This window comes from Arctopsyche grandis, chromosome 13 (genome assembly GCF_051622035.1).
Source record: "Arctopsyche grandis isolate Sample6627 chromosome 13, ASM5162203v2, whole genome shotgun sequence".
Lineage (NCBI taxonomy): Eukaryota > Metazoa > Arthropoda > Insecta > Trichoptera > Hydropsychidae > Arctopsyche > Arctopsyche grandis.
Genome location: NC_135367.1, coordinates 12093315 through 12103275, shown reverse-complemented (window position 1 = coordinate 12103275; position 9961 = coordinate 12093315). Strand labels below are relative to the sequence as shown.

At 33.7% G+C, this 9961-nt stretch overlaps 1 long non-coding RNA gene across 1 annotated transcript in view; it reads right to left on the bottom strand.

The window, feature by feature from the left end:
- The window catches only part of LOC143921171 (uncharacterized), an 895047-nt gene that overhangs the window by 20102 nt on the left and 864984 nt on the right, over window positions 1–9961 (bottom strand). The gene's annotated exons all lie outside the window — the stretch shown is intronic.

Here is a 9961-nt window from a genome sequence, read left to right as displayed (position 1 = left end):
TAGATTGTTTGACTAGAATTTGCCGAGTACAAATTTAGGACCTTTGGCGCTCTAATTTTAATTTTAAGGCGCTTTTGGCGAATCGAGCGGCACCCTATCTTATTTGGCGCCCTCGGGCACCGCCCGACCCCCCCCCCCTAAAACCGGCACTGTATGTATGTCCCTAAAGGCAAGAAGTTACACCCGAAAATAAGCCCTAGAGCAGTTTTCGAGTGTAAAATTAATATAAGAAGGTATGTACATATGTATGTATGTACTCAAAAACTCCTACAGCGAGTCTGGATTATGCCTTCGATTGTAATTCTGTATCTGACTACGACCTTGACTCCATCTCTAATTGATCTAAGCTCGATTTTATATATTTACTGACTATTCTGATTCAAGTTGTGACTAAAGGAAAGTCTATGACACTAAATCCTAAATCTGCTTACGATTATGACTTTGGATTCGACTTACGGTGATATTTTTGACGAATCCCAATCCATATTCCTATGTAAATATTATTAAATAAGTCATCTTTTTCAGAGATGAGATTTCAATCAAAGGTCTTAATTAAGGTCTCAAACTACATATGTACATACATAAATGAGATTCCAGATATTTGTATTTTATAGTGCGATCAAAATTATATGATATGAATATGAAACGTGGCATTAAATAAAGATCAAAGTTTGCAGTTTAAGGTCATATTTTATCAATACATATCTATATACACTCTTATTGAACATTCAAATGTAGAATGATTCAAATTCGACGGATTGAAGCAGTTCGAAAATTCTCACGAAATTCAACATTGGAACGAATAGGGAAATTGAGTTAAATTATTTTTACTATAAAGTGACTTGATTCGGAATCATTTTTCCAAGACCGATAAGAATCAAATTGAAGCGGCAGCAGACCGTGTAAACAACGGTCTTCTACGGTCATTGAATATTATATTCTTTACAATATTTTACTGGCAAATCCACTGATATTACAATCTCCATCTCTTACTTTTATTATACGCAAGAAAGAGACGGTTAGTTATAATGTTTTCGATTAGATTGCTTGTTACTGTCAGGCGAGTCGAGCGAGATAATAACACCATCGATGATAATAAATCGTAAAACTGATGAGAATATCCGTAAAAAGTGCACTGATTTCTATTCTATTATATTATAGAATGGATATTTAAATAGACTTGTTAAAATTCTTAGAATTTTTGCACTGGAAAATTTTAAATACATAATTCGTGTCGAAACACAAAAAAATGCTAATTATATAGTAATAAAAAAATAACACGTATGCAAAACGTTGACCGATAAGAATACGAATTCATGCCATTTGTTTACAAGGTTTTGATTTACACGGTTGTTCTAATCCTTCTTCAATAATTTGACCCGTTTGGTAATGAGTAGAATAAACATTTGGCGAACGATTTAAATTTTAAAACAAATTTGAAGTGCACGAAGAACACATTTAAGGTCTGTTCATACCTATCCAGCACGACTCGTATCCTGTAGGTGCCATGCAAGTGCGGATGGTATTCTTTGGTACATTCTATATGGACGCGCATGAATGCGTAAATGCGCATGCGCGAATGGAGTATGAATACGTTTATATAATGTACCAAAGAATACTATCCGCACTTGCATGACACCTGCAGGATACGGGTCGTGCTGGATACGTATGAACAGACCTTTACTCGGATACAATCTTCACCTATAGTGAATTTTCTCGATATAGGTATTGAGTATGTACTTAAACGGGCACGATTAAATTGATTTTAGCAATCAGTATTGCCAACGCGAAATCATTGAAATCTTGAATAATGATGATGTTATGGTTAGTGGTAAAATATTAAATTAAAACGGTATTAAAAATTGCATTGAGTCATGAAAAAGTTTATGAAAAAGGAAGCAATTGATTTAACCGTCTGGTTGTTGAATTGAAATACGAGCTGATTCATAATTTAACGAATTATAATTTTTATCCTTACTTTTGGACAAATATAACGTACATACGTATACATATGTCTTTCTGCATAATTTTTATTTAAAAAAATACAAATCAAATAAAAATAATGAAATCAAATAATGAAATGAATTCATTTATTTATTTAAAAATTAGTAGAGCATTGAATTTTCATTCGATGGTACCTCTGACGGCGTTTTTCCAAACTATCTAAAATTAATTATTAAAAAGCAATGGAAGCTTTTTCGTTTCACCGATAGATGGATTCGTCTGACACATTCACACGTAAAACATTACATTTCATCAGGTTTGCAACTCGGACTACCACTTTCACGTCTTTCGCAACGATCCAAATGACACACAGAACGAGAATGATTTAGATGAGATGCACAATTACATCAATTAAAACATACGTAACACGTGCGATGATATAATGAAATGCAAGCGGATGATCCAATTAGCGATTAACGGAGTCGCCATAATTCATTATTCCAGTTCGCGTTGGCCGAGAGGTGATACAACGGTACAAGTGCAACACCGTAATCAGTATACCATATTGCTTGTGTGGACCGCAACGAGTGCTTGCTCACCTGGACATAACAAACTCATCAGCTGCCGATCGACCGGTTCATTGTAGTCTCTCGGGGGCTATATGCCGAAGATTGAGGACCCAAAACTTAAAAATCTAGGTTGCCATATTTAGAGCTGGTTATAGGTATCTCAGATTGGAGTAAAGATTAATCGGATAAAAAAACGACACAATCAATTATTGCGTAGGTACTGAGAAGTATTGGGCTCGTCAGATAATATTTCATCAGTTCAACAAAAGCCAATATGAATTACAAACCATAGCAAAATAATAAACATTTGGGGGTTTTGCTTTCATCTTGTAGATCTGATGGGTGAAAGAAAGTTATGAAATTTTAAAATTTGTCTCTCAATTTAGCAGCACACCTCTGCATCTTACCACCTGTGTAAATACGTGGGTTCAATCAGTAAGTACTGTTCAAAGTCCCAGATTTACCGGTAGAATAATTGTGTTCTATTTGTGGTGAGTACTTCGAGTACATACACTAGAATTACATACACTTGTGATCTAAAAACGTTATTTTTCTAGTAGTAGTAATTTCCAGTAACAAAAGACAAAGGGTTCGAACTTATGCTGAAAGTGAAAGCAATGTTGGAGTTGCTTCATTATATAATACTAGTGTTATGCTCGTTGAAATTTCAACGGGTGGTTTCGAAAACAAATTGATACATTTTTTAAAATGAAGTTATTAATACAATTAAATGATTTAACAGTTCTATGAATTTGACATGACAGCGAATCTTTTAAATTGGATTTCTATACAAAATTGTAAATAATATAATAGGAAATGTAGTAACATTTTATTAGTTAATAGTTGAACCAGGCGTGCATTGCAATTCCACAATAACGCATGCAATTCCCGTTCCCGTTACCGTTCCCGATCTCGTTCCCGTTCCCATTTGTTGGAAAAACGCAGGCGGCGAACTTGACTTGACTTGAGTAAAAAAAAACCAATAGAAGGCGGCGAACACTTTTTCAATTATTCAATTGTTTGTTTATTTTACCCTAACAACGTAAATTTTGAAATTATTTGCCATGCAATGCCAATCATTCCCGTTTTTCACGATTCCGTTCCCGTTTTTGGGGGAATTTTTTTACAAAAACCATCGCGGACATGCAATCGGTTGAATGGTAATGCTTTTATTAGTTTCATCGCAATCGGTTGAATGGTATAGGAACGCATACGTGACAACAGACAAACATTGATTTTTATATACATACATACATATATAGATAGATTTATAATTAATTTTACTTCTTTCCGCAGAAGAGAACATGAATGAAGTTCAATAAATTGTAAAAAGGTTCAATCTGATATAAGTTCACGTGAGTTTGAAACAACCAGACATCCCGGGTTGTGCGGAATGTAACAGATTTTAGTTATTCGTCCTGCATTGAAAATCACCCAAAAAAGTGTCCCGCATTTGGACATGTAAGCACAAAGTGTCAATAGCTCTATTCATATAGGGATTTAGCGTTCTTTATTATTGCATGGTTATAAGTTGGCAGCACTGGGTTACTCACACTCACACACATATATCTAATATTTAAACGTTTAAGTGTTCGCATCTGTTATGTAGTTTCATATTAAGTATTAAAATATATAATATTATTTACCGTGAAGTGGAGACAAAGTTAATCGAAGGGGGGGTCTGTTTGTGTCTGAAAAATATTTGGTTACCATTGAAGTATGAAGCATATTACTTCAATGTTGGTTACAGAATCTTTAAATCGAATCTTTATATATTCAGTAATGAAATTAGGGAACATATATAGGTACAAACTACAATATTTTTTCAAATTAGAATCCTTCGATGGATGTGTTTACTCTTCAAATTAAAAATTCCATAACTGCATCAAATAGTGCATAAAATTTTGTTAGGCAAATACTTCCGATAGCCTTTCCATTAAGCCGTTCAAATTCTTCATCATTTTCTTGACACGGCTTCCTTAATATATTAGTATTAACAGCGACCCACATATTTCAAAAAAATAAATCCACAAATTAACCTTAAAATGCCTCTTGGGGTAGGGGGGAAGGGATTAAGATTGAAAATGAATAAATTTAGGTAGATTTTTCTCCATCCTCAGTCGTGATTGAGAAGGATACGACTTAATATCTAGGTCGGCTTTTATTTCTTCGTGTTGACTTTTACATAATTATTTAATCCAAGTATCCTCAAATTTTAATCCAAAGATGCTTTAAACAAAATAAAATTGTACACCGCATGAACAATTTGTCCGCTATTATAGAGTTTAAGTGTAACCAATCACCTCAGCATTGTCCGTGTATAATTAGAAAGAAAAAAACCCATTGAATTAATGAGTTCGCCGGTGAAATATTAGAAAACGGAGAGCAAACGTTGCGTTACGGTTAACCGAGAGTTGCTTTTAGTTAGTTAACGCTTTTCAGTTAAACTTACTTCGAAGCGTGACGTACTCATAATTAATGTTTCAAAAGCAGCGCGTTTTGGTCATGAACCACAATATTACACAATCATTTCATTGACTCTCAAAAAAAACTTATTATATTTAAATTTATTTGCGCAATGGTCATAATTAAGAGGGCTGTACACCCGAAACCTTAATTTTGTTGCCGTTCCTTTCTTCGATATATGTATATATTGAGTGAATGCGACAGCTGCGCTTCGACCAGATCATATTTATTTTAAATCGACAAAATCGAGGTTTCGTATTCTGAGAAAGATATTTTCTGTGCAACTATGCGCGTATTTTTTTTTAAACCGACCGTTAAATAAGCACGCTGGACTCTTTTCGTGGGTGTAAAAAAGAGGCAATTTTATAGATGTTTGGCGGCTCCTAGCTCCTATAAAAAATAACTAATCCAAAAAATAATACGATAGATGCATCCCAATGGTGGATATCCAAAGCATATCAAAAAATAATTTCTCTAGTGCCATAATTGAGGAAGGGAGAAGTGTAATACGTTTGTATGGACAAGGCGCGGGTGTCCAGCCCTCTTAAGGGTTATTAGAAAATACAACAAATTTACTCAGAATCAAATGAATCACTTTAATTGACGTATAAAGTTTTATTGTTTTTTATTATTATATTACAGCTTTAGGGATTTATATATATTATCAATTGTACACTGAAAATGGAATGTACAAATTTCATATTGCGCGTAATGATTTCATGGTGTATATGTTTGTAATAATATAACGATCGGATTCGATATGAGCGTGAAATCGTTAAATCGACGGTAATGTAGTGTGCAAATCGAATTTCGAAAATTTGGTGCATAATTGATGTAAACCATATTAAATATTGGTATCTCTTTAGGTATGCTTTTTATTTAATTATAATTAAAGATCAAGCATATTTAACAAATAAATAAACTTTTAAATTGTCGAAATATACGTCATATTCACGCGTATGCATCGCATATAACATAATGACATAATTTCCGCACGAATTTCATTAGATACAATTAGTGATGGCCGCGTTTCGATTTGTTATTATAACTGTCATTATTACATAACCTAAATCTGCTTCAATCTATGCTTCGTTTTAGACATTTCTGGATGTTCAATCAGTAATAATGTGACATTTCATACTTTCGCAACTACTTTAACGCTAAAACAATCATATAAAATTGTGTTTATTTTAAAATTCGTTCGAATTGACAGTTTGCTATCGCCGCAGACAATAAGATATAATTTTGACGGGCATAGTCGCGTGCGTTGTCAGCCTTGTAGAAAAATCTAAGATATTATATATCTGTGCAACGATTCCTCTCGGTTATATGTAGATCACGTCCCTAATGAATAAATAAATAAAAAATGCAAATGCTCGCATTTATTTATCGTTTTAAAACAAGGTCGAATCTGTGTAATTTATATCTAAAATTACATTATGAATCACGTAATTTGAAAAGCACGATTTGAAAATGGATTGTACGTGACGTTGCACAATATTTATATCGTCTGTGCCGTTGTCTGCCTGTTTTGTTTGTGTTTAATTTTTATTTAGAAGCTTTGCTGAGTGCGTGTTTTGAGTCAAGTGCACTCTATACCCTATAGTCATGTAAATAATAAAAATAAAGAAAATCCAATTAGAACGTCACGACTTTTTCTGAATGGTTAGCGGCCTTGTTCGAATCGGACGCTCTTTAAGATACCATCCCCAACCATTTATATATAATATTTTGAAGCAGTGAATCTATTTAAAGAAAACAAGAGCTTTGCGGGAAAAGTGTAAATCGTGACAGAGAGATTAGTTTGATATTTTAGTGTTGAATTTTTTTAACAGGCGCGACATTTTGATAGTTTGTCTAATAGGAAATAATAACTTGTCAATTGGCCAACTCATAATGTCAGCGAATCGAAGTTTGCATCATTTCAATAATGGCCGATAAAGAATGTCCAAATTAAAATTTGCCCAACGGAAAACGACAGATTTTACAGTTGGTGAAATTGAAATGTCTAGAAAATTAGATGCTCTTCAAGGTCACGCAGTTGTTAAAATGACGAGTTTAAACGTCTTGACACATTTTCATGTAATATGCGTTAATTGCGGCTTAAATGTGACATCACAATATGATTTTTGGTACTTGAAAAAAAAATCTTGTCCGGTTTACATACATATGTACATATAATATGTAAGTTCGTGTATTGATAAATAGTGTATTTATTGGTAAGATTGAGTAACTTATGACTATTGTCATTGGATTGATTATAAATTACGAAAGATAAACTATTGGGACATTGTCGTTCTGCTCTAATCTCCAATGGATTAATAAACTTACAAGCATTTAAACTTACTGTTTTATGACAGCTCAATGTCAGAACTCAAGTTAACACGCAACTTCTACATTATCTTCTATTTCAATGTTGTGAATGAAGAATATTTTTAAAACTTTAAGAATTGCAAGATTCAAGCTAAAATATGAATACACTGAGCAAAAAAATTAACGGAGTGGATACTATTCAATCTTTATTTAATTTAACTCGTTGCCATTGCCGGTTTTAGGGGGGGCTGGGTCGGGCGGTGCCCGAGGGCGCCAAATAAGTTAGGGCGCCGCTCGATGCGCCAAAAGCGCTTTAAAATTAAAATTAGAGCGCCAAAAGCCCTACATTTGAACTCGGAAAATTCTATTCAAACAATCTACTGGAAAAAGCCAATCTTCAAATTAAGCTCACCGCGAGTATTATTATCAATGAACTTATCAATTTAAAAGCCTTTCATTCAATGTATTGAATTTTATAAAAAGGCATAATTTACAAGAATCATATCCAAGCATTTGGGTTTCTATGCTTTTGCTGACACTGTCTGAAACTGTAGCAAGGTCCCAAGGCCGGAAAAAGGTGGATGGTAATCCAGTTTTTTATAATTTTTTTCTAAGGGTGTTTGGAAAAAATTGCCCGAGGGCGCCACTGCTCGTTGCAATCGAATATGTCAATGATATCTATTGGTGTTCTTTCGTTTATGAGCGTTTAAAAAATGCGCATTTTAGGCTTTTACAGATTTTAGGTTTTTGCAGTCAAAACCATAAACACCATTGACGTGTTCGAATTCAGTGGGTCAAACTTAGAAAAAATTTATTAGTCTCCGGTAAGTAAAAAATGTGTTTTTTTTGTTGTTGTTCAGTGTTAGGAGGAAACAAAGAAAAGTTCATCTTTAAATAATTTCCGCTGTCTTCTGTAATGATGATTCCAATGCTGTATCTTGCAAGATTCAGCTTGAAACGTTAGCCTGTTTTGCAATGAGGATAAACTCAACCATTATATGAATCAACCCAGGTATAAAAAATATCGGAACATTCACCCCATATCCACACACGCTCTGATGACGATGACACAATCCTCGTAACCACATACATATCCATATATTTGCAGGGTGGCTAATAAACAACCCAGTTGACGTCACAATAGGTGCAGATGTTTGGTATTTTTCGATCAAAGCCACGCGATAATCACTTTCAAATGGGTTTTCTCTTTCGAACATACTTATTATACACACATGTAGGTGCGAGTGTTCATTTTCAAACCGATCAATTTCATAATAATAGACTCGGTCTAGAGATTGCGTTCATCATCATCATCATTGCATGATGGTATTCTTCGACTTCGTTTAAAAAAAGATGGACGTGTAAAATAGAACAGGCTCAGTAAAAAAAATGATACAAGTCGATTAATGATCTCGGCCGTTAATGTGTTAAAAATGAGAGTTGCATGATTGAGGGTTATGTGTTTTTGACGTGTGTGACAAATGGCCGATTTCATAGTTGCTATTGTGCATTTTTTAAATATTTATTTTCATAGAGATTTTCAATTTATGATTTACAATTTGAACAATGCTGGTAGTAATGAGATGTGTATTAAATTTACAATAGAAATAATTCACGTGATGTGTCATGTGTGGTTAGAAAACTGATGTACTATGATAGAATACGTTTGACAGAAAAAGTTGTTGGGATCATCAGTTTCCAGGAATTACTTAAGAGTTGCTTAATATTTGTTTTTTAATTAAAATACGTATTGTTTGTATATATGTATTTTAATTTAAATATATTAGATTATAAAAACTTGTTCGATCGAATGTATTCTAGGGAATAACAGGGGAGTTAGTTTTTTGGGTGCTAATTGATGATTTATCGACAGATTAATGGGCCATTAATGAATTAATTAGTTAAATTAAATAACGACCTTGTCTAACGTATATACTGCCCTAAGCTAATGGTTCGAAGCTTTTTTGAGGTTAAAGTCTTACACATTTTATTTAGAACTAGTAGAAGGCTTGCAAATTTAACTTTCTCGAATTTATTTTTAATGTGAATTACAAATGTAGATATTCACTCACTCAAATAGTTCGATTTTTAAATATAATGTTTTTCCACTTTTTTATCTAATTCATATGAACTATGTTCTTATAAAAAATGGAAAAAAATATTGTCATACATAATAGCGAACTTCTTACATATAGTATAATTGGTAAAGTAAAAATAAAATAAGCAAATGAAAAAGAAATGAACTGAATCAAAATATAGTTGTTATAATATTGTTACGTATACTAAAAAAGAGCCGCCGGTTAATTGCAATTGGATTAGGCCGAGGCGCATCCCTGACACTGTGCGACCGTTATAATTGGTTTCGAGGATTATCTGCAAACTAAGTGCAAGTAAGCTAAATAGTAGCCACCGAATTGGTTTAGTAGCAGCACTCGGTCTCATTCCCGTGGAGTTCTCAGAAGTGACCGATACCGTGGGGCTGAGTGTCGTGGGAATAAATATCCGTACGTGACCATAACAATAGGTAAACAAACCGGACGTCGAGTGACCTATCCGTTATAAGGCGGTACTTAGGCGATATCAAGACATTCTGGACGGAGCACTGCCAGTGCGTGTATCTCCTTAATACATCAATAAATGCTGTGACAAGACTTTGGCCTTTTACTTGG